The sequence below is a fragment of the Linepithema humile genome, chromosome 2, assembly GCF_040581485.1.
Source record: "Linepithema humile isolate Giens D197 chromosome 2, Lhum_UNIL_v1.0, whole genome shotgun sequence".
Classification (NCBI taxonomy): Eukaryota; Metazoa; Arthropoda; class Insecta; order Hymenoptera; family Formicidae; genus Linepithema; species Linepithema humile.
In genome coordinates this window covers 17403588-17430361 of record NC_090129.1, presented here as the reverse complement: position 1 = coordinate 17430361, position 26774 = coordinate 17403588, and the positions used below count along the sequence as shown (strand labels likewise).

Genomic DNA, 26774 nt, shown 5'->3' with positions numbered 1-26774 from the left:
AGATTGCGAAAAAAAAATCTGGCGAGCGAGAAAAAAACAGGGGAACACGAGAAGCTCGACGAAAGAGAGTAAGAGAAAAATAGAGGGGGGGGGGGGGAGAGAGAGCAAGAAGCAGAGAAAAAAGTGAGAGAGACGTAACGCAAAAAAGAACGGAAAGTGCATGTGAATGGGAGATGAAGGCAACGGGCGAAGAAAAGGAGAGAAAGGAGGAGAAACTCGTCGCGGACCGAATCGATTGGAAATAAGCCGATTGCTACCTGCACGGAGGTCCGCGTGCAAATCTCGGCCCGTTCGTTCTGACAGTTCGAGATCTGAAGAAAAAAAGAGAAGCGTGGAACGCGAAAAACGAACGAGCGACCGCTTTCTTTCGCTAAAACGCGTTACGCGCGTCGCGGCGCCGCTGCCGCGCTCTATTCTGCGCTGCGTGTCGCAAAGTCGCAGTCCGCATCATCCGTGAGTGAAGGATGCGGTCGCGCAAAGACGCGTATGGAAAATGCGTATAACAGAAAAGGGTGAAAGAAGAAAGATAGCGATTGCGATCTTAAATTTGGCATCTTTCTTTATACGAACAATTAGTTGCCTTTTTTCTTTAACTAGTTGCTTTTCATAAAAATATATTTAAAAATCTTGACAAATTACATTGCGTCGTCGCATGTGGGTGACATTTTTCTTACACACTCTTGTGGCTCCTTCTGGTGCCAAGATGGTGCAATTATTTGCAACTTGATTACGTCCACAAATTGATAATCATTCAATATTTGTGTGCATAGAAGTCTGAAGTTACACTTTCAGCGAAAGTTTTCACGGCGACGTGTGCCGTGCACGCTCATCGAAACATGCGTCGCCTTGGAGCACGAAACGACGGGCTCGAGAGAGAGAGAGAGAGAGAGAGAGAGAGAGATCCAAGTTGCGATTGCCTCGCTGCGATGAATGTGGCTTTTTTAATGCGATAAAAAAAAACGAGGGTATACAACAAGGTATTAAAAGAAGAGCGAGAGTGGGGGGAGGAGGGGGGGGCAGAAATTACCTGATTAACACCATTGTGAAGGTAGACGGGATTCAGGATGGCCGTTGTTACATGTGCACAAACGGGTCGACGCCGCTTAACGCGTCGGACATCGTGCGAAGAATGGTCGACGTAACAAAGGCAAAGGAAGGGTTGTACGGGTATGAGAATCGAGTGGGGGGGGGGAGGGACGGGGGCGATCGGGCCCGGTGACGGGCGGCGCAAAGGAGCGAGCGTGTGTGTGCGCGCCGAATGCACTTCTGCTTATTCCGAGAAACGGCTCCATTAACGAAACGGCCGGACAAACGAATCCGGCGCGACCGCGCGTTTGTATCGAAGAAACGATCGCTTACTTCCTCGCCGTGGCGGCGGAAGGAAAAGGCGAGGGAGAGGGGTGGAATTCCGTAGTCCGGTGGCAGGTGAAGTCCCCGTAAAGCAGCTGGAGGGAAAAGCGCCGAGACATTTTCGAGTGCGCGCGCATCACACGACACTTCGCGCTTCTCTTCTAATTGAATTCAGGGCACTGAATTGCAACGTTTGCATATTTGTTTGAGAAAAAGGTTTTAAACAAATCGCAAAACTAATGACGATATCGATAAAGTCGCGGTGTTCCGTAAATCCAAATTAAATTTTCGATTTTTGCTAGAAAGAGCCGAGTTGATGCGCCGTCTAGCAAATATATATGCTGCGAGAAAATCTCGCAGTCGTTAATTTGAAAAACATTTTGAACGCTTGTATTTTTGTTTTGTTTTGTTCTTTTTTTTTTTTGTAAAAGAATTGATTTATAAGGGAGCGCGCGTAATACAGAGCTCGCGTGTCACGATGGTCGTGCAGGATTTCCAGAGCGACCTACAACGACGTAAGGCTACTAATTGGTGGCAGGATGCAACAAGGTTGCGAAACGTAACGACAGGCCGTTAGACGGCCAGGCCTTGTGCTTCGGTGCAAATAATACATCTGCAATGCACGCGCGCGTATACCTACGCATCGTACGCGGGTCACCCGAGACGTTGAGAATAAATGTACGTGAGCGCGCGCGCGCGCTTGTCGTAAGGAAATCCTTGTTAACGTCAATTCCCGTCGTCGTTGTAATCCAACGTCGGCCACCCCCGTCGTCTTCCCTCCCGCGTGTCTTCTTTTTATTACACGCGTACATTGCGCGAACTTTCTGAAGTCTACTCGCTCGCGTATAATAGAGATGCGCTTCGTTTTACTTCGTAGACACGGCGTAGGCGGGGGAGGAGTCAAAGTGACCGAAGCACGCGAAAAGCAGGGCAGACAAATGAAAATTGACAAACAAGCTCTTTCTCGCGCTATGTGCGATACGCGAATACTTTTGCTTAACGGACACCACAATATTTGCTTGGTACAAACTTAATCGAGTGCACAATATTTTTTCAAACATCTCATATATAAAATATGCAACATGTCTAAATATGTTTTTCAGCAAGCGAGAGACAGAGAGAGTGTTAATTTTCCGCGAATGCGCTAGAGGGCAATAAATAGGGCGATAAATTAGCACTTAATTTCGCCATATATCCAAATTCGATCTTTACTGGCGAGGTTGCCGGGTTAATGGAGGCAAAAAGGTCTTTACGCTTCGTTTCGACTCGGAAAATTGCCGCAGCGCGGATTAAGAAGTGAAACGGCTTTTATTACGGCGGAACAGTGGAGCTTCGCATTCCGCGCCGAATGGAAAAAGGCCGCGAGCGCGGCGGATGGATAATAATGCCCGTAACTCACGCGGTTTGCGCTAAACGCGTCGGAGCTACCCGCGTACAGGTAACTACGGGTATTACGGTCTATCGTGCTTTTAATAGCCGGCTTAACATTCTTCTTTCTTTCTTTCCTTCTTCCTGTTTCGATGTACCTTGTAGGATTCTCGTAGGATTCTCTTAGGATTCTCGTAGGACGCGTACACGAACTTAGGTGTAACGTATATAAATGTGTGATTTTTTGCTCTAGCAGTGAATCAGAAGAGTTGGGCGTTATTTAGCGAAAGTTTTGCGATTATTATGTAAGCTTCTTTCACATTTATTGTAAATAAAAGCGATAGAGGGAGTAAAATAATCCATATTTGTTGTAATTTTTCATAATATGATACGAATTTCGCGTCGTTCAGAGGTAAAATTTGTGAATATGTAAAGTTCGCTCAACGACATTGTAACTTGTAATATATCAGACGTGTAAAATAAAAAATATAAATAGAAAAATAAATAAAAAATACAATAGCCGTTTCTTTCATGCTACTTGCACGCTTCTTACTCGCAAGGTGCAATTTGATACTAAAAATTAATCTTATCGTAAAATTAAGCCTTAAAGAGTCAGTAGAGAAATTTCGTTTGTGAAAAATATCTCTCGTAATAATAGCCGATCGCTTTTTTTAATCGCGATGGCGGCCGTATCGGGCGATTTTTCATTTACCCGGTTATTTCACTAATGGAACCATTTCTCATGCGAGAGGATTTCCGTTCGTTTCACGTAATAACGTTATAATAGCATAACACGTACTGTTACTCCACATTCGCATTCCAGCGCGATACCCGTAGTTTGTCATTCTATTACTCATCCGCAATAGCGAAACGAGCTAAACCACCGGATAGCGGAGCGAACGAATCGCCACAAATCTTGAAGCCCTTGACTTTGTCAACGTGATACGAACTAATTGATCTGCTTTTAGTGAGTTAGCTTTGCCGAAAAGCACGTATACCGAATGATGATGGATCAACATTATTAAAACTCAACATTTATCAAGAGATGCACCATTAACGTGCAAGATGAATGTATTAACAAGCGCATTCGCTCTTGTATTGATAAAAATATTACACAATGGTCTTAAATTTTTCAATATCGCATTGTTAATCTATATTCAAATTTGTATTATATTATATTTATCAATGAATTTTTACGCTATAATTTTCTTCGCTTCAAGAAAAAGACACTTTGAACACAATTTCTGCTCCTTGATTTTCCAAAAATTATAAAGTCACACAATTTGCGTGTAAACGTGATGCTCACACGCGCCAAGGACTTTGAGAGTGCCAGGACTAATGCGCGCATCATAAATTTATGCGATGACGCCGGGCGTCGTGGATAAATCGCCGTAGTGTGAGTGGGAAAGTTCGGGCCGAGAAGGTTACTCCGCGACCGCGCGGGCAGTGTTCGTAATGCGAGCAATTTATTCGTTACAGCCGGGCCCGATTCAAGTTGGACGCGACACCGCGGGTCCCCGGTGCCCTCTTATTCAAATCGTATCCTCCAAGAGCAATTTTCGATCACAACAACGGTATTGACAAAACCGTTCCCCTTATACAAAATGCATGAGGATGGGTCTTTTTTTTTTTTTCTTTGACTTGGCAACCTCTCGCCGCGACGCAGTGGCTGTAATCTCGAAGCTCGCGAACGCCGAAAGACGTCGGCGTCGTCTTTCCCCGGGAAAACGCGAAGCCTCCATTGCCATTATACCTTTTCCATAAACGCACGAAGCGTGCGCGCATCTCGGGGTTAGGAATAACACATATCCGTCGCAATGCTATAGGATTATCGTAAGTGGTGACGCTTCGCGAATTGAATGATGATTTTGTTGATTTTCGAGGAGGCTGAAATTGTGAATAATTTCAAGCGGCATTACATTAATTCCTAACAGCAGTCCGTAAATTCTTTTGTCTAAATTTCTCCTTCACTTCAGCGGGATTCTGTTATGTTCGGGTGTAGTGAAAAAAAAATCCAACGCCGCGTTCAACACGCTTCCAAAGTGGAGATTTATGAATTTTTGTAGCAATCACCATTGGCGCGAACGTAGCATTTATCTTTGCGTGTTTCCCGATATTTTGCGCGTATCTTTCTGTGGAAATCAGAAAACGTACAATTTACATCCATTGCAACTAAAGTGCGAAAAGTTCAGAAATGTAATGATGCAACTGTGCGAGTTACATCCGCAAACAATGGCTCATTATCGGACATCCAAATCACAATTGCATGTACTTTAAACACTTCTCGGGTCCGCCGCAATCACGCCGAAGCATCATCAACGTCATTACACACGGTTGCGCACACCCCCCCTCTCTCTTTCTCTTTCTCTCTCTCTCTCTCTCTCTCACTCTCTCGTATCGTTGATCAAAGACACACGCAACATATAATTTTCCCGCACTCGTCGTTCAAAGAAGAGTCGCACCATCGAAATTTTGTTTCGCCTGACTTTTTTATTTGGAGATGACATTTATATAAAAGGAACCAAGCAATTTTTTATATCATAACTGAGAATACAGACGTTTGAAGAACTTTCAGTATCTTGTATAAAAAATTATACATTATGCGCATATAAATTATAACGTATTTTCGAATATATCCGTTTTTTTGAGCAAGTTATTTTCCGAAAATGTTACTATACTTCTTGAATATGATAATTAAAGCAAATGTTCGTGTACGTGTAATATAATGTAATATTGATCTTAATTTACTTAATAAAAGTTAACAACTTATTTTGCAATTCAATTGTTAACAATATAAAATAATTTTTTATAATGACATATGTAGATAAAATATCAACGTTGCCTGGCGATTTATGTTCATTTATAAATTATTATAAAAAATGGATATATATAGCATTTAACTTTTTACATAAAATATTTCCAAAACGTGTAAATTTTCAAAATTTATGCAAAATTAAAGACTTTGGTTTCTTCTTATGAAAAAAAAATCTCATCTATTTATCAATCTGATTACATTTTTTTCATATCAATGGAATCCGCTTTTGATATCCCCTTTTTGCTCGTTATCTCATTGATGCCATTTGAATTCGGCTTGTCTCGCGAGCTTAGAGCAAATCATTCCAAATTGCAAGTATAGGCCATCATTTCCGGAATTTTAAGCGTGCTGACTTTTTCAATCGGAATAATATTAAGATTGTATTTAAAAAAGAAACCTTTTAAAAATTTTAATTTTATTATTTTAATTTTAATTATAATAAAATAATTTTGTTACATATTCATTATTATAATAGCTTTAATTTTGAATAAAATACTGTATTCTTACATTCTTTTTGCTAATTTACGATATGATTAAGGCCTGAGATAAACCTGCAAAAATGACGAGAATAATAATAAGAAAATTGATTTTTGAAAGAATGTAAGTTTTTAATTTGGACACATATGGAAGTTCTTGCATCCGCTTCTGGGCGACGAACTCGTTTTTACAATCGCGGTACCCTCGCGACTCCCGTCGGCAATTATCGTATATCCGGTGCTTAAAGCCCGCAACATTTAAGAGAGCGCGTCCGTACACGAGTTGCAACTCTGAGAGGATAAGAATGCACCGCGCGCGGCCAATTACGGTGCAGCTGAGAGCGACTCCTGCTCGCTTCTCAGGACGATATACTTCGTGTTTTGCATACTATATCGCTCCTCGTCTTCTTCTCGTCTCTATATCTCCTAGTCGCGCCGCCGCGTTTACTTTTCCTTTCAAACGACGAGCAAGTCGCTTCGATGCGGTTTGATACGCTTATGAGTCGCGAGCTATCTCACCTATGGCAAGCGCGCTTAGAAATTTACATTTATCATACTTAACGTCTATAAGCTATATCTCTTATAGCGCCAATCATGCAACGCTAGGACTTATTCAATAAATCGAGAAACAGAGTTTTTATGCAGTGGTTTATGAAACATCTTTAATAACTTGTAAATGAAGCCAGTTAGCATTCACAAAGTAAAAATCACGTAAGAAAAGGCATTTTAGTAATTACTATCATCATAATTTATTAATAATGTTTTGTATTTTTCGTTAAGATTAAGTATACTAGAAAGCAGCAGGCAAGCCTGACTTTTCAGTCAATTTTATGTGAAATTTATTTTCACAGAGATCCAAAGTTTAATTTAAAGTATTTTAACTTTGTACAAATTAGCTTTTGATAAAATATTCATTGAAAAAAAGATCGATTTCAATCTTCAGAGATAAATTTATAAGGAAAATTTTACAGTTTTTGGGCAATCTGTGTAAAAAAATATGTTAAAAAAATAGCGTCTACGAATTGAAAGCGCGAAACGAATGGCGAATTGAGATACGAGAGTAGTCACGGCGAGTCTCGGGCCTCCCCGAGAGCGTGGCGGACGTTACTCTCTCAGTTATTATTCACTCTTTCACCTCCCACGCTCGGCTTTTATTCGAATACGAGTGCGCCGTCCAGGGTGTCATAACTGCACTCGATCACTCGCCGGACGCCGCCGCCACGCATTTTTCTTCTCCTGGACAATACGCGAATATCTCGTGGCACGTCCTGATATTCTTATGCTAAAGGAACCGTCGACGCTGTTGCTTGAGGTGACACGCGTGGTTTTTCACGCGTGGCCGACTGTCAGCTCGCACATGCCGGTCAACGTTGTTACTCTTTAAATATGTCATATTACTCTTTTATTTTTCGTTACTTTATTATTATCCATATTTTGTAGCGTGTCATTTATATGCAAATTATCGACAAACTTCGCCGTTGCGAATTAAGATGTAACGTTTTTTGTTTCGACAAAGAATGAAATTTCGGAAAGATTTCCGTCATCTAGAGCGACCCGTTACAATTACCCACACGTCTATCGGAGGGTTAACGAACGAGCCGATGTTAAATTGCGCGAGCCACCCTGCCCTTCTTGTCTCGCAAACACAGCGACGCGATGTAAATGCAGTCCGCGCGAGCGTGTGAGTGGATGAGTGTATGCGATACGATGCGTGCGCCGGACACGGCTCTATTTTATGCCGAGTTAACTCCTGTGAGAAAAATCCGCATTCAAGGCCGTGTGGTGCTTAACCCTTTGAGAGCGGTTCGGAATCTTCGCCGATTTTACGGCGATGGCGCGCGAGAAAAAAGTTTGATCCTTATGGCGAAAAGAAGGTAGATTCTTCGGATTGTTTTTCTATTTTTAAATTGAACTTTTTGCAAATTTATCACGAATGCGCATCGTGCTATTATTTGCAATAGAACAATCCATCGTAAAAAATGAATGGGAATCAAATGTTATTATAATTAAATATGGGCTAATTTTGAATTTTAAAAATCTTACAGTGAACTTGTTAATTTCTTACATAACATCTAACATTTACTTTATGAAGTCAAAATTGGTTGTTGAAATTTTGTAACATATGCATAAGAAATATTTCTTGCAAATATAAAGTTTCAAATATCGATAAATAAATTATTCATCTCTGGTTGTGTTATAAAGTTTAAAAGGTCCTAATCTTTTATTCAGCTTCTGTCCACATAATTATAAAATGGCTGTAAAATAGGTTAAGAAAAGGTATTTTATTTGAATGCGCAATGTGTTAAAGTCGCACAATATAAATAATCTTTCTCGCACGTCCATTTTAGTTTGAACTTTCCCAATTTGTTGCGAACAGACATTCGAAAAGGTCGTATCAAGAGATATGCCGCACTTGTGCGCGAATCAAAAAATTTTCAAGTGAAAATAACCGTGCGACCTGATTTTGAAACACGGATTGTCCATTAACAACTCAATTTCGCTAAATGTTATCGGCGCTGCTAAACCGGCGGTATTTATAGAACGATGTAATGTTGTTGTATTAATCAGCGGTACGCGCGGAGACGGAATTTATGACCGCGGTGCGGCTTAAGGACCTCCTGACATATACCGCCTACGTTCGCTCGCCCCTCAATCACTATTCGCGCGATAGATCTCCGTTGCGTTAAGCACAATGGGAAATAATTTATCTATGGGAATAACTCAAGTTAAGAACCTGGGCTCTCAGCTTTTTATCCACTCGCGCATCCTACGGTCGATATTCGCGCACCAGATCTCTCGACGTCCGATACCCGGCGGTGGTATAAAGCGCACTCTACACCTAACGCGATAACGCACGCGTCCGTCTCGCCAACTGACAGGTGAGGCTACATTCAATTTTTGTAATCGAGCCCGGGAGGGTTCTCTCGCGCTCTCTCACCCTCTCGCTTCTCGTATGGATTCGGCAGTTTCGACCCCCTTTGTGTCTGACAGTTAAACCGCAGCCATTATTCTCCCCCGCCTCCTCTCGCCCTCTCTTTCTCGTCTTGTTTCATCGTTTCGCGTCTCTCTCCCTCTCTCTCTCTCTCTCTCTCTCTCTCTCTCTCTCTCTCTCCTCTTCTCTCTCCTAGTATCCTTTCTGCAGGCAGCAGCAGTGGTACAAAGTCCAGTCGTGCGCTTCGATAGCGGTAGATAACCGACACGAGCAGGGTACAGAGCGAAGCACCAATTAGGAATTAGATTTCTCTGGGATGCCGGATCTCTTTATTTGCTCTCTTGGCGTGCCTCTATGTTCCCCGCTGCGATCTCTCTACCGGTATCACCGATAGAGAGACACACGTACCTACACGTACGTAATGTGTACCGGTCGCTCCGTGAGCGGCCTTCGCATCGCACACGCAGGGCTGCATCCGCCGCGCGCCGTATCTGCATCCATAGCCGAGCGACGAACGCTCGCTGCGATTCGAACCGCAGTTAAATCGATTACCCCCCTTTACTTGCCCTTTCTTTTTTCTTCCATCAAAAAGACATCCCCGATTCTTTTGTCGCGGAGAACTCGCGCCTTTTATTCGTCGCCTTACGACGAAGTAAGAATCTCCGCAATAGCTGGAAGCATTATCTTCAATACTTATTCGCTCCGTTTTGAAGAGTAAAATGTACTCGTTGTGATGTGAACGTTGTATTTTTAATTCTCCCTTCGAGATTGTGAAAGCGCTGTAATGTTAGAAGTTAAATTTGTAATAAAGAGACGACCCTTTAGAGCAACTCCCTCGCATTTTGATTCTCATCAATACCGATTTTGCCTTTGAAAAGTTAAATTCCAAGCTGAATTTTGCGTAACTGAAATTTCTAATTTCCGTTTTCAAAGTTATCACGAAACAGGGAGATAATTAACTTTCACGTAAAATGCGCAAAGGAGCGTTCCAAAGCGTTTCTGCAAAAATAATGGCTGTTAGATTTGTTTGTTTGTATTGTGGATGCAAATGCGTTAAAGGGACTTCGTTGCGGCCCTGCATGCGAGTCGAGTCCGGCAGTAAGTGTCGCGCGAGCGCAACGAGAATACACGCGTACGGAGACCCGCAGCTCTAATGAACGCTGAAAATTAGCCGCTATCTATTCATCTGCCTGGTAGCCGCATCCTGCGGCGAGAAACGCTTGGGAGGGAGAAGCAGGAGGGTATAGGCGGCAAGGAAGAGAGGAAAAAGAGGGGAAAAAAGGTATGCGAAAGCTACTGCATTTTGTTGTGTGGCGCGTAGCTTCTGCGAGATTAAACTCGATCGTTCCTCGGATGAAACATTAAAGGTTAAGTAATGGTGTCGCTCGTCGGGAAATTCTACGAGATCAATCGAATCTAGTAGATTTATTTTACGTATTTTTGTGCAAGAATATCGAATATCTTTTGTGTACAGCTGTAGCTGACATTTTAGACGATTAATTCTCTGATTAATGCATCTTGGAACTGGATATTTTTTTAAAAAATTTTCCCCTCTTCCTTTCTCTGCGTGCACTATTTTTATTTTGGCGTTTAATCCATTTTTTATCTCAAGTTTATTAAAATTTATTAAACAGTTTATATTAAAATTTAAAGATTTACCGCTGCATTTCTAATTTACTGATTCAACAAACTGCATTCTAAGAAGGTGTAATTACAGAATAAAAAGCAAAACACACACACGCGCGCGCGCGCGCGCGCGCGTATGCACGCACAATTTGAAATTATCGCCAACTTGTAGCGGCTCTCTCGACAATATAAATCAGACGTGATTTTCTGCAACGTTGTATTTACTCCTGTGGCTTATCCACCTTTGTGTGGATGTGTGAGAAAAATGGACTCAGCAAACTCGTCTACGTGTACAGGTTCGTTTTCAGCTTTGCTACGTGCAACGTCAGTATTAGTTCCGTTTAATTAGGTAGGTAAGAGGGCGGGGGAACAGAATTGGATCGGCCAGCGTGTAGAACGTAATCCAAGAGATCCCGATTGATCGAGGCAGAAACTTCCCAGCAGTCTCTGTTCGTGATAATAATATCAACACATTCGGCCGCACAACAGATTTTATTCTCTCTTCACAATCGATTGTATTATCGCAACTGACTTGAGGAGAACGAATTGCAATTAGGCGTTTCGAACCTTCAAATCTTAAAAAACACATCAAGTTTTCTAGAATTGTAGTTCTTGATGCGCGGCTATCAAAATAGAAACGTGGAATACAATTTTTTAAATATAATTGTTAGTAGAAATCAGAAAACTTGTGCAGGCAACGCGTGATTAATTTTGCATTGGTGTGTTTACAGATTTTGCGCGTCTCTTGTCACGTTTATATTCAACATACGTAATATACGTGAATAATAGTAAAGATATTAAAAATAACGTTACGGCCGAGCTGATACTTACGCTTCTACGAAGTGCTAAAATGACATAAAGAGCAAATCTCAGAAACGATGCTCAGAAAGATCAAAAGAACTAGCGAGCTTGCTGGGGCCATCATTTGCATTTGCCCGAAGGGTTCGTCGGACCTTCCACGCGTGACCCGTCGCGGCTGCCGCAATTTGCGCGGCGGTTCTTGATGTTTTTTTTTTTTTTCGCGAGGGTATCTGAGCGAATTGTGAATTCGGATACTTTTCGCGCCTACGAAACGATGTTGACACCGAAAATGAACGTGCTTTGCGAGAAACATAAAGGGGCGAGGAAAAAGAAAACTGGATGTTGGAAAGGACGAATTTGCGACGTGAAAGTGCGCACGGTATAACGCAAAGTACATAACACTTCGAGGAAATGCGCGAGGTCGGCGACGTAAACAGTAGTGGAAGAGCGTCGTCTACCGCGCGCAGAGTCGTCCTAGAGAAAATTTATCAGGCAAAACATTTTCCGTCTACCCAGGAAAATCACCTTTTTAACCATAATTAAATAAGAACGATAAAAAGCTCGACGCCGACGATATAAAAAATGTGAATGTTATCTCGAATTAAACGTGACTTACAGTTTACGTAATTCGTTGACTGCGAACTAAAACATTTTACGTGCTCGAAGCGAGACGGAAAGTTTGAAGTATGAGTTTTCACCGCTAAAAGTTATCATTATTTACAATTGATTTTCCTTTCACTCTGGGGAATCCCATTTGAGATAATCGACAACTAATCGTGTGAATTCACTTTAACGTTTGCACGACGGAGTCGTGTATAGCTTCGGGCGTGCGATAAAATCACATTACAGGAATCTAGGAATATATCCATGCATTATCCTGCAAATGAATTGTTCGCTATCTTAACACTACCGTGGTATACATTTTGCGACTGTTGTGAAATTAGTGACACGACATCTATTAATACACTCAAGTACGATGTATCTATCGCGACTCACGCGGGTGAATTCGCGTTAATTCGCTGAGCATCAGTAATTCGAATCTCTTAGAAGTGTTGAAGCGGAAAAATTTGACATTTGCAACAATAATATTAACTTTCAATTATTTCGAGGAATTCGACGTTTATGATGCTCAAAGTCTTCACATTATATGAAGAAAATGGTATCTTTTCTCTTTCGACGAATATTACCTAAATCTCCCTGCATGTTTCGACTCGATATCATTCCAACTGTAAGAACAGTATCAGGTGAATTTAAAATTAAAAGCAACTTTTAATATTTACCACAGCAACATCGCAACGTTGCTGAGGCAGGTGGGGGGGGGGAGAGGAGGGGAGGAGGGTTGAACGTTTCGCCCTCAGACAGCGAATCGCGAAGCGTGGAGAATCGCTGGATGGTTGAGGGAGACAAGAAGGCAGCGGCGCCGACTACTGCCTTGGCGCTTTTCCTCCTCTCTTTCCCGCTTTCCCGTCTTTCGCCCGCGATGCAGTCGATTTCCATTCGGTTCCCATGCGTTATGCATGGCGGCGGTGTAATTCGCCCGGCGGTTGCGGACGTACATATCAAAATTAACGCGCCCTTGGCGATGCGGAATTTCCATCCCTCTCGAACAGCCGAAAAGGCACCGGGCGCGCCCGGTATCTCTGAAAATCCACGCTGCCAAAGCCGGCCGGCCGGCATGGAATTTGCATTACTAATGCGCAAACTGCGTCAAACGAAATACGCCAAAGTGTTTTACGACGTATGAACGGACGCGCGTTGAATAGAAGCGAAAATGCGCGGTGGTTGCGCGTGTTTGCGCCCGGCGCGCCCGTGTCCGTGCACACTCCGCGTGCGTGTGGACGCGCCCAGTGAGCATATGAGGTCCAATCATTCAATTAACCCTGTCCTATACGATCCTCTTGATGCGATTTTATTTAATAAAGCTAATGCCGCTTATGGTCCCGCAATAGCCACGACTGCGCCTTCATTAACCCTTTCGCCGTGGTCCAGCTGAAAACCAGCTTGCACCTTGCGTGACGTTATTAAGTGTGCTGCAGTTATAATCGCGGTGCTGTAATCTCGTTCTACAACAACGCGGGCAAATATTTTATGAATTATTCTACGATCGAGACGTGAGAAACGTAATTTTTCGCATCGTTGTTTCTTTCTGTCGCAAAAGACTGCCGTTGATTATTTATCGATGGCTTGTTTTCTTCTTTATTATTAAACTAATGACATAAATGAATGATACGTACGTTAATTTAAGTTTATATTGATGACATAGATGAATTTAGTATTGACATCTCCTTAACGATGTAATTGACATGTTGATGTCCTTGATGGCGAATGATAGAATGAAACGCTCAGAAGAATCGATTAAGAAGATTTCGTAAATGAAATGAGATAAATATGTTGATCACAATATGTGAATCTAGGACACTTATTAGCATCTATTTAGTGATTAATCGTTAAATCTTGACCGGTGGCCGTCAAGTTTTTTGAAACAGCTTATATCACAATTTTTATAACACAGCGAATAAAAATACGGTCACGATATGTTTTTGTTAGGAAATTCGGAGAAAAAATATTTAATTGCATAATTTTATTGCACCAATTAAAAATTACTAAAACTATCTTAAAAATTCTTTTAATTTTTAATCTTTTTCTAATATTTTAAATTCTAAAAAGTACTTAATCTTTTATATCGTCAGAATCATATGTTAATTTTTTAAAGTAAATTGTTTAAAATTGATTAAAAATATTAATTTTTTATAATAATTTTTTGAAACAATAATTATGAATCATGTCAAGTATTTAAAAAAAATGAGATTGACAAAATATTATTTAAATGATAAAACAAAGTTCTTAATTAAAGAGAAAAGAAATGGGTTTTAACAACATTCATAGGTATTTCAAGGCAATTATTAAACGTGTTCTTATGCTTTATGAGAGCGAAATAAGCAGGAAGTGTAGAGGCAGATGAAAGAGTCAAAGACGCACGGGTGTCCGTAATGAAAGTTCTAGGTTGATTACTTCATGTATAAATGTACGTAATACATACATTCCACCTGGTGATTAGGTGTGGTCTGCTGTCTTTAATCGCACGGCCATTAACATACAAGTAGATTGTGTAATGCTTGTGACACGAAAAAAATCTGCGATCTAGTATTATTATTCTTCTTTATCGTATCAACGCGATTTAGTAATTATTTGATATCTGATTTACGATTATTACATCTAAAATGTGTATAAGTTGCTTGACAAAGTCAAGAAGTAATATATTTATTAGAAATTATCGTATATTACTGTTGTTAACTAGCAGAGAATAAAAGGATAAAAGGGCAGATCATTAAGAACCAGTTAATTATTATCGCGGAATGCCGTTCAGCGGATCAAGATGTTATCGAAATAACGTTCGATGGAGGAAGACTCTCGACGACGCGACGCGACGATCGCTAATAATCTGCCGACCGGCGCATTGTTCGACATGCGGTGTGTGTGAGTAAGTGAGTAATTCACCGATATGCTGTATGACAATGCCTCTTAATATCACTTCACAGAGCGCGACCGTCGTTGCGCTAGCGGATTATTGTAATGAGAGTTTCTAAAGTATCTAGTTACGTGCGCGTGACTTGACCCCTGCGCGCTCTCTTTTACTGTATGAATGGAGAAAACCCGGAGGTTTTTTTTTTTTTTTTTTGAATGATTTTCATCTTTGTTACGTGCAATGCACCCGCATCGCTCTGTTGAAAAAAGGTCATCAAAAGTCGACGAACACGAGCAAGCTCTTTACATGTTACTCGGCGACGCGCGATGTGTGCGGTAAAAATGCACGTGCGCACGCGATAAATTTAAATTATAAAGTAAAAATGTCGCTGAACTCAAATAAAGAATGAAGTTTTGTCAATTAATTGCAAAACTAATTACGCTTTTCCGGAAATACTAGACGCCACTGTCGTTTATTCTAGCTTCGCTGACAGTTTATTATAGGTTTATTCTAACTTTGCTAATAGTAATTCAATGATAATGCAGTCATTAATTTAATATTACTTCATGTATAATGTTAAATATGCATTACAATTAATTTATGCGTATATTATATGTACATACAGAATAATATGTATTTATATTTTGTATGGTTTGCAAAATTTATACAAAATTAGATTTCTGCTCGCACATTAAATATTTTTTCTTTTTATAAAATTTTTGAACTTTAAAGCATTTTTATTCTCAAAAATCTTTATTTCTTAAACATACTTAAACACATACGTATTCTTAAACTGTTTCTCTCTCTCTCTCTCTCTCTTTCTTTCTTTCTCTCGTTCGCTCTCTGTTAGGAAATGTATTATTTAACGATAACGTATTCCGAAAATCTAGTATACATTTTCTATTTTTAGTAAAAAAAGTTTGTTTAAAATCGTCCGCTGTCACATTTTTGCAACCCACAATTGAAATAGCGCGGCACATTTAACAGCGACGCATATTCAAATGAATATATCACACGAACCACGTTTACATTATTGAAATACGCTCCAATTGCGTACGATATAAATCGAGTGGCATTACATTTCTATCAGCCCTGATTCAAACGCCATCACCGATTCGGGGCCATTAATTATCCATACGATGCAATTAATTCCTCCAACCACGATGGCTCTATCCCGTTAACTTTAGCGTGCAAAATTTTTTTATGTACAACATAGAATAACAATGGAATTTCTCCAAATAAAGATTGAGGTAACTGCTACTCTTATCACATTAATATTATCATTCTTTCACTCAAACTATCTAGTAAACTATTAAGCAGTAAATTATTTGTACGTAATAATTTACGCACAACAAAAGATTGTGCGAGCCCTAATTCATTTAAAATTTAAATGCATTTTGCTGTATTCGCGCGTGCGAGTATCGAAGAAATAACAAAAAGCGGCAGATTGTTTCATAAAAAATACATTTATGAATATTGGTGTACCTCAAATAATCCGTATTCATATTTATCGGTGTTCACCAGATTTTCGTTTTTATCAAATAGATCCAATGCGATTTTCCGCGATAATTGTTGCAATTAAAAGTGGCAATTGCTGGAGAAATCGTCGCGCTGAAGCGCGTTTATGCGCGTTTTTCCACGAATTCTCCGTACATACATACGTTATTCGGTTTATGTAACGCGGCGCGTTGAAAAGCGAAAACGCTCGGAAAGTGAAAACCGACAGCGCGACTCGGCCGGCGCGACCCAATGAGTCAGACGAGAGACGGTCGAACGTGCCTACTTTTGAATATTTATACGCGCGCCGCCCACTTGCGAATATTAATTTACCGGCGCGCAAAGTATGAGCCCGCGTCTACCTAGCGATGGCGTGCGCCGTGGTTTCGTGTGTGCGTGCACACGCGAAATGCACTCGGCGACTTTTGCGCTTCGTGTTGCAGACACATGCTAGGCGACAGTAAAAGTCACCGGACGTCATTGTCAGTCTAATTAGTGCGGCCTATATAAATTGCACATTTTATGCAGCGTACGCTAATCTGCGCGAGATCGTGAATTTGTAAATTAATACACCGGTTTCCATTGTGCTTTCATTCTAATGTAATCCTTCTCAGTTTGCGTAACTTTAAATCAGTATGAAAAATGCTCACATTAGAGCGCACTACGCATTTTGCAATTAAAGAGCGAAATACTGAAGTTCCATTTTTTATTGTTCGAATCGTGTTAAGTCATCTCTTTGTCTGTAGAATTTTTAATTAGCACAAGAGCACGATTTGCTGCTTGCTATTTGAAAAAAAGAAAGAAAAAATGTATTTCAGTTTTCAATTATATGCTAGTGTTTTATTTTACATTACGCAAAGACGGTATCTTCGTGTTTCATCTGAATCCCGCTGAAATTTTGCACGACTTTAGCGACGCGATGCATTATCCGAAAGTAATCATAGACTTTATAGAAGCATTTGCTTCATAAAGTATCTGGGAGTGACTTGGCGCATGCAATTCCAGTAAACTAGCTATGCAAGATTACGAGGGAACGAAACCTCGCGAGATTCGCAATACTATTCATCGTTCGCCATTATCCGTTTATATTGTTTTGAGATTCCACGTCGATCAAACGTTCTTCAGTCGAACAATTACACGATTCAGCTTTCTTCTCGAGCGCAACATTTTCGAAAGGTCAGTTGGCACATTAAAATAGGTCATCTAGTCCTATCTTTCTCTCTCCTCCTCGTCAATCTCTACACCATTCCTTCTCCGCTGCCTCTGTCTCTCTCTCTCTCTCTCTCCTTTTTCACGGGAACGAAGGCGCGATTCGAAGATACGACCGACCGACTCACGTCATAATAAAATTAAATTCATATCTCGGATCAGGAGAACGCGATAGCTACCGCGACATGACCTCCCGCTTATTGTAAGCAAACACGTATGTCCTCCCTCCTTATGTCTGTGTCCGCCCTCTCCCGTCACGAATAGTTTTGATTCATGGGACGGTCGGCAAGCCGAGCGTGCGTGTCGCGGGTGTGTGCGTCTTCCTACGTGCACGCGTCTCTCGAAGTGTGCGTTCCTCTCCCGTCGCCCTCCCCGAGCACGACGAAATCCGACACTGCATACCAGTAACCGGACTTCCAAGCGCCCTCCCCCCGTCCCTCCCGCCGTTTCTTTCCGCGCGAGCTTGCGCTCCCGCCACGTTTGAACACGTGTCAACATGTCGGTTGACATAGATTTTTCGCCGAGATAGAGAACCTGAAGAATAAGACGAGCGACGCCCCGGCCTGAGCCCGGAGACCGAACGACTCCGCTCCGGCATGTGAGGAAGAGAATGAGGGGGCGGGGATTGCGGCGGTGAGGATAGCGAGGACGGGGGCACAAGAGGCAGGAAGACGGCGTCTCTCTTTTCAAACCAGTTTGTGCCTTTGGTGGAGGAGAGAGAGAGAGAGAGAGACTCGTCCTCTGTTCTCCGGAGAGCGAGGTGCTCCGGGCGCATTTAACACCGGGAGGTATAGCACCGCTGGATTGCAGGACCTGATCGCAACGACGTCCGTGCGTCACGTTCCTGGTTAATTAATGCCTCTTTCCAGCGAGCGTTACGGCCCGGACGTAATAAAACGCGCAAATAAAAAGCGAAAAGCCAATCTAGAAATCTGATTACCGACAATATCTACGTACACGGCGTGTAGCACAATAATTCTTCAAACTCGATATTTCAAAAATAAATTATGTGACAACAAAGCGGTGCCACTCGATTTATTAGAGATATCTTTCAAATAAATGATAAGCGGTTTGCAACTCTTATCGCCAGCTAGCATTAACGCAATAATTTTTGTAACAACCAGCATTGTGAATAAATAACGCTGACGACGAGTAGCGAGCGCAACGCGGAAGGACTCAGATTAACGTATTATCTCATGTTTCGGCTTGAGCTCGCGGAGAGGGTTTTCATCGTCGATAAAAGCCGATAATTGACACTCGCGATTTCTCGTTGGCGCTAATGCGACATTAGTCGATAAGTTACGCTATTCGATAATTCACCGCTTCCTACGTTCGTGGCGCGGGCATGAATCATGCCTGGTCGCGAAGGGCCGAAGTATACCATTTATATGTACGTACACGAACGTGCACTACGAGGTGAAAGTTGTGATATATCCGTTATAATTTCGTACCGAAGGGTGTCGGGTACACGAAGCGGGTGCGTATTGCTTCCGTACGTAGGGACTATTTGTTCCGGAAAATGGCGCAATTTTGTCTCGCCGGCGCAACGCCGGAACAAGCGCAATACCTTCGTGGCCGTAATTTAAGCAGAGGGCATTTCATACGCCGCGTTGTATTTATTCAAGAACATATAAGGAGCCTACGTAAGGATTCCAGGTTCTGCAATTTCTGCCGCGTGTATAATGTGGAGACAGCTTTGTCGAGGTACTTAATGCTCGTGTCGGATGTGCGGCTTAGTAAAATATCTTTCCACAATATTTTAATGTAGTTATTGCACGACGGAGTGAAGTTCTGTAAATCGTACTAGCCGCAAATAGTTGATGTTAAGAGCCGATTTTGAAGTCGGGTTTTGAGAAAAGTTATCTGGCGAATTACTCCACAAGTTTTCACAATAGAAAAACTGTGTAAAAAAATTATTATAGATTTAAAGTTTGAACAGCGCAAAAATTTCAATTCAAATCTCTCTCACACGCTGTGTAAGATTGAAAGAGATTAAGATGATGATTCGGCTAGCGCGTCAGAGCTAACGAAACCTTTGCACATGTAACGCTTCGGGCGATTGTTTAGTTTGTTCCAGAATAGATCCACTTCTAAGTACCTCGCGAGCAGGTGCATTATACTACGCAATTATTTGTGCAATTCCTGAACATCGCAATTGTGTCTCTGAATATTTCATTTAAAGACACAAGAGATTTAAGAATTATGGCAATACTGATAACGATGTTCTAAATAGTGTAAAAAAATATATATAGATGTTATGTGTATTATATAAATACTATAAATAGAATGTCCTTCCGAGTGTCTTTGTTCACTGATTTATGATATTTCTAATAATGTTTGGGACAATAATTGCTCCGTGTAAATATTTTATTTAAAATCATTGATTAAATTTTTGAAAGCACAATTTTTTCGTGTAATTTATGTAACAAAAAAAATTTATATTGTAAAATCTTAAATATCTGTCAATATTCCGTTAATTAGTTAAAAAAAAAAAAAAAAAAACTGTGCTATTTTCCATCCAAAACTGATCTATTTTCCATACGCAGCTTTCGGTCGCGCTTTTTACTCTAGCAGTAATATCTCGTACTCGCACAGGATCAAAAAGGACTCACCTTCGCGCGTTGCTCCGTCGGGACTCGGCACGGCTGGCGAGGTCCGAAATGGGGAGGAAGGGGGAGGGAGAAAAAATCGACGAGCAGGAAGAAATCAAGATCCCTCGCGCGCCGCGGGCTTTCTGCTTCCTTCGGAGGGGTGAGTGCGTGCGTGCGTTCGTACGTGCGTGCCTGCGTGCGTGTCGAGGTCTCTCTCGCGTGCGGCGTGAGAACTCTTTTTCGGGCCTTCACGAAACGATAAAAAGTAGACGAAGAGGAGGACGAAGTAGCACCGGGAGCCTTTTTCCTCTCTCTGTTTCTCCGCGGTTCCTGCGCGCTTCTCTTCCTTCCACTCCTGCTGTCTTTTTGCCCTTTCTTTCCTTCGCTCTCGCTTCCCCGCTTCGATCGCTTCCTTTATTATGCGAAACGGCACACGAATCCCAATGGCTTTGCGTGATTATTAATTAAGACGTTCTTCGTCAAACAACTCGTCAATGAAGATGTCCCGATGCGCGATCGCTCGCTATTTCGCGGTCGGTTCTTAGACCACGCTAATTATTTCTGCGAATGAACGGCGTCCATCCCTAATTCGTGCGTTCTGGCCATACACGAGTGTGTCACACACGCGATGAGGTGAGCGCAAGACGTGAGAAGACGAGGCGTCGTCAAAGGGCGATCTTGAAGCGTCTCGCAACTGTAGCACATACGAGGTTAATTAGCCTGATTAATCAGGACCGGAGGACCTGACTGTTGGCTGTCGCTGCGTCCGTTCCCCTTCCTTTGAGAACGACGAGCGATTAGCGATCGCGAGTGGCATGTAATTTACTATAATTAGTATTAAGAAGCGTTTACATGGTGCGCAGGATTCATTAGGTCATTGGAACCCAGGGCTTAATTATCCGCGTGTCCTAGATCCCTCGCCAGTTTAGTCGAGGCTCACGAGGATTTATGATTGTCGGAATCGAGAACGGAATGCATTCGCCGTGAATTATTACTATCAATTAGCTGTCAATTAACTGTCAGCGGTGCACGATTATTACGCGCCGTTCAATACTTCCTCCTTCAATACTCAGATCCTTTGTCGACGATCGAAACACGTGCAGTTTCGCGAATACTTGGCGCAAGTAGCATTAATTACTGTTAACGGCTATTAATTAGCTGCAGCGATGCACAAGTTCCAGTCACTTGTCAAACGTTCCTTTGATGTAGTACTTTAATCGCGTGCTCATAGCGCGCATTCTTCGTCCTGTCAATCCGCAGAAGCGCAATTCTTGATACGCGTTAATTGTCCAGATATTAATTAATCACGATCGCTTTCACGATTATCATCCAGCTGTACGATTCACTTTTCGATCATTCCTTTATTATGATGCCTTCGTCCTAGAAAAGAGAAGACTGAAGATCGCGCAAATCGTTAATTACCAGCGCGATAAGCCGTTATTTCATCGGTTATAATAATTAACAGTCGCAGTCACTCACATTCCAACTTTGTGTTCAATCGTTGCTTTTAATATTTCACTTGGATCTTGATGTGCGATCACCTTCAACCGAGAAAGAGATCCTCCTTTCCGTCAAGAAAAGTCACATTCATGAAACATTCATGATATTGTCTCGAATAAAGAAAAATTTTTAACCCGCCGATCCCATTTACGATCGATATTCTACACCGGCCCAAACTTTCATAATTTTATCGGAATTTCAAGGGACAAGATAAAGTCAACAATTAAGTCCCTTAAGTTATTTTCCGTTTTCCCTTTATAATCGACTAATCGTTTTCCTCGCACGTTCTACCTCAAAGCCCGCTTATACTCGTTACACATTAAACACCACCGTGAACAGCGTGTCTTTAAAATATTCATTCGTGAAGTAACGATCGACCCTTGCGTTTCTTCCGCCTTAAAAATTCATTCACAAAGTGGGTAATTGACGCAGACGCTTGCCGGCGTTCTCGGGGCCGTCAATTAATTCCGGTCGAGGGTGGTGGTGGTAATCCGATTTTCAATTGTCTTCTTTATCCTGGCTAAAGATTGGATATATTTTTATGAATTAAGACGCGAAAAATTTTACTTTATTTCGCATCCCAAAGTCCTTCCTTCATAAATAAAGTCAAAGTCGAATAATTTTATCAATCCTTCCGCATCGTCGACAAATCGGCATAGGAATTCACGGCTCTTTTCATCCAACAATTCCAACGAAATGGATTAAGCACAAATATGCTCAATAAGTTGAATCAAATTTTATTTCTCTGTCCAAGAACATCGAATCAAGCTGAAAAATTTAAATAATCCAGCGCACGTTGCAGTCAAATTGAAATAAATTTTTTTCAGCCCCTCTTGAATCGCTATTTATGTGTATCAGGAGTTCCGTTCCGCGGTTAATAATGAATGGCAGCGATATGGACCATTCGTACGTTAAATCAAACCTCAATTTGCATCTTCGAATCACTCTTGATTTGACACACCAAGTTTGAATGATTCCTTCTAGCGTGGTAATCGGATTAAAGTAAATCCCTCGTGCTAGTCTCAGATCGATAAATCACTTTTTGTGAACTAAGAGCTTCGAAGGGTTCTGCGGAAGGTGGAAAATGACGGTAATAAACAGGAATTGTCAATCACTCGTACATTAACCGAACTGCGTTTCATTCTTCATTTTTATTTAGCGAACCTCCTAATACGTTCGTCACCCATGGATCACTGTTTATGACTTGCGAAACGTTCCGATGAGCATGAGAACGATGTAAGCCATTCATCCGTTAGATTAAGTCATATCACTTCACTCTCCATTCTCTTTTATCGTTTTTTTTTTTTTTTTTTTTTTTACAAATCACATCAATCGGATCAGCGCTAATTCCTTTCGTCAACCGCGCAAGGTTACTGGTTTACGAATTCTGGATCCGGTTGCAAGAATCGAGTCGGTCGGAAACGGGAGCTCACGAGATCGCCGACAAGCGGGGCGCGCACAAGTCGGATTAATTACACCGGCGGATTAATCAGTAGTTGGAGCTCACTCGACCGGGCAGGTCGCAGCAGCGGATGCTGCACTGTCGCGGTCACTCGTGGCGACCGCACCACGGAACGCATCTCGGGGGCATTCGCACGCAGGCTTCCGGTTAGCCGGAAGCGGCACGCATTCGAGAGAATGTACTCCCTCGGCTTTCTCTCCCTCTCTCTCTCTCTCTTTCTCTCCCAAGCGGCCAAGAGCACTCGGATCACACTCACCCGTTGTATCACCGCGCGCGCTACCGAACAGCACTGACTCGACGGACACACACACAACAGATGACACATACAAACACGCGCGTACACACACGTACACCGACGCGCACGGGAATTATCCACCGTCCTCGTGCGTCGTCCTGATACGTCCTGCGTGGAGAGAGATCCGTCGCCGGTGGGATCGTCGGAAGGATCGGGCACGCCGCTCAGCCGATCCCCGCTTTCGCGCGAGTCACGTGGTCAGGTTAGTTTATCGTCCCGATGACGCCAACGACAGCAGCGTTGCGAGCGATTTGGCACAACGAGCGTTTTTCTTTCCAGATCAATCGGGACGTTTTTTTTTTTTTGTCAACTAATAAAGATCCTCGAATCAATTTGTTAGTCTTAATTTTCTTTTCCGCCGCGATTCCGCACGCGAAATGACGTGACGCGGACCGATGATCACACAAACGGTTTGCGCGGCCGGGCCCTCTCGGATGGACCACCGTGATCCGGCCTCGGAACACACGCTCGTTGAACTGTCGTTCGGAGCAGCTCCGGCCGCGGTTTAGTATCAACGTTCGTTCTTGGCTGGCGTCGCGCCCCTCCCGGGACGCCGGTCGACGCCAATCGAGTGCGCGTATACCTACTACGAGTGCACGTACCTGCAAGCCTGCAGGAGGCGAACCCACCTCTGCGCCTTCCCGCCCGGCCTGAATCTCGACTGCGCGACCTGCGCCCGCGCGCGCATCCCTCTGTGTTGTCGCATGTGATGTATGTTCTATGCGTGTAACATGCGCGTCTACACACGCAGTTAGCGTGTGTGTGTGCATATAAGTTCTGCATCCGCGATTTTTATTCTTAACTCTCTCTTTTCCGTTGACCGAATCAATGAAACACAAATATCGGCGAAGAAAATGTCATGGCGGCGAACGCGTGAATTGTTGCCGTTGGCGCATTTTAATGCAAATCGCTAAATGACGTTTTATTCAATATTCTTCTGGTAATCAATTTTACATCGCTAACCGTTACCTCGATATAAAATTGGTATGTCAATTAAGAAAATATTGTCGACGATATTAATTCTTATTCAACGTTGCATTCAACATTTTCGACTAAATAGCTCACGTATTTTTAACATTTTATTCTTCTTTAAATTTAATGATCCTTTCAAGGGATGTAAAAATTAATGCGGTTTCAACGAAAAATAATTTGGAATCTATTTTTTTTTTGTCGAATTTCATAACCAGTACAGTTTTTCCATCTTTTATACATTCTATAATATGTAGAGAGAGTGTTCGTCCAAATGTAAAGTTTTGCTTCAATAAAAATTTACTTAAAATAAATGAAAAATAATATAAATGAAATGAAATTAATTAATTATTGCTTTAATGTGCTACTAAAAGTCTCTTTTATCCACATATTTGCGTACTTTTAAACTTATTGTTGGCGAGAAAGTTCTATATCATAAATTGAAAAAAAAAATTGGAGGAAATGAAAAATTTGTATTGCATTTTTTCCAGTAATAATATGGTATTTGGCTAATTAGCTAAACGCGTAGCAACTAACACATTTAATGGAATTGAATGTGCCGTATCGACTTTACGTTTGCTCTAATTGGCACCAATCTAAATGCTTTTAAGCATTCGTTTAACGACTAGTCTGGCATTATACTCCGGTTATCCTTTCTCTCTCTTTCTCTCTCTTTCTCTCTGCTTGCGCTGGAGCCGATTCGACCTGAAAGCGGATCGATAGAATGAAAATGGGTTAACGTTTTACGATCCCACCTCACACCGCTAATTTCGTGCATATTCGGATTAGCAGATACGAGACGAGATATCCAAGACCGAAATAACTGTGAATTTCGTCTTTTTGTTCTCTCTTTTTTTTCCCTTTTTATCCTTTGCTCGGAGAGATATTCAAATTACCGCGTTCTTATCGAGAGTGTTACGTATTTCGTGCTTCCTATATGCACTTGCTTGCATGGATGTTATCGAATGTCGCGGAGGACGTATGGATGGATATTCACCGTTTTGTACGCTTCGTTATCTGCATGCATATACATCTGCGCCTTCACGAGATTTTTTTGTATTCGTGAATGCATCTTGTGAACGCCCCGTATCTAGCATCCGAAAGTGTGTCGCGATGTATATCTATCAGGTGTATGCAAGCTTTTGCAAGTAGCTGTCATACCGATTGAACGGGAGCACTAGCAATTGACAGGTTTGCATGTGAAAAACGTGGCAACTGACATTTTAGTCGGAAATCATTTGCCAGATCCTCTGTAACACTTTAAAAAATGTAGTCTTAAATTTTTTTTATGTAAAATATATATATATATATAATAATATTGGATTATCAATATTTTAAACTAAGATAAGATTATTATAAATCAAGAATTTTTTGCAATTATATAACAAATAATGATGGTCACTAATTGTCTGCGAATAATATAATAGAAGTAATTTTTTCCTTTGTAGGATATTTTGCTTTTATATATAATTGCTATCAGTTTTTTAATATATAAATTTGGCATACAGTATACTGCCTTGACATCAAATATTTTGTTTTCAAAACCATAAGACCTAAAGCATTTCACTTCTGTAAATTATGCACAAATAAAAATAAAAGTCTAACTTGTAATAATATTTTTTTCTTTGTAGAATTATATTTTCAAAGCGCAATATTTAAAAATAAAATTCTAATAACAAAATGTGTAAATACTGAATTATACCTGCAATTTTATAGAAATGAAAACAGTTTAAGATAATGAACTTTACTGTTTAACATTAACACAATGATATGCATGTAACTTGTACATGCAATGCCAAAATAATGGTAAAATAAAGGAGAATAAACTCCGTCATAGATATATCGAATAATTATATAACTTCTTGCACATTTATGTTTCCATGTATTATACATTGTACGCATTCTTAGATTATTTATTTTTCGTCAATGCGTATTTTACTTTCTGATCGCGGCCTTTTCTTTCCCACTATACACTCGAAGGAAAATGCTGGAAGTGTTGTTGAAAGTTTCGAGTATCCAGTCTCACCATTATTGTTGGTAGTTCACTAGAGAGAAACGCGGAGGGTAACGTCTACACGGGTGCGCGCACCGGTGTGCGGATGCGTGCTGAGTGTGTGCGAAGGGTGGATTTCATAGTCCATGTAGTTTGGCATCAATGCGAAATCTGGGGTTGGTTTCAGACGCACGATAAAGCCATTTCAAATTGAATAACAGATTTCTGGGCGCACAACAAAATGCACTTGCCGCGGAGGTTTCCGAAGCCTAGAAAGGGGATTTAAGCAATGCTATGTGTGTCTTTCTCTACTTTCACGCATCACACACATGCATGCGTGTGTCTTTGCTTATCCGATTTTATCTTTCAAAGTAAAATTCATCTTTTCAGTTACATATTTTTCATTAATCGCTTTGCGTTAAGT

At 41.5% G+C, this 26774-nt stretch overlaps 1 protein-coding gene and 1 long non-coding RNA gene across 3 annotated transcripts in view; one reads left to right on the top strand and one right to left on the bottom strand.

Moving 5' to 3' along the window:
* LOC105679013 (latrophilin Cirl-like) overlaps window positions 1-25222 on the bottom strand; it is a 452907-nt gene extending 427685 nt beyond the window's left edge. Inside the window, exon 1 of the mRNA XM_067350074.1 lies at window positions 20153-25222. The gene's annotated coding sequence lies outside the window, so the exon portion shown is untranslated. The remainder of the gene's footprint in view (window positions 1-20152) is intronic.
* LOC105679022 (uncharacterized) overlaps window positions 1-26774 on the top strand; it is a 148503-nt gene that overhangs the window by 80018 nt on the left and 41711 nt on the right. The window lies entirely within an intron of this gene.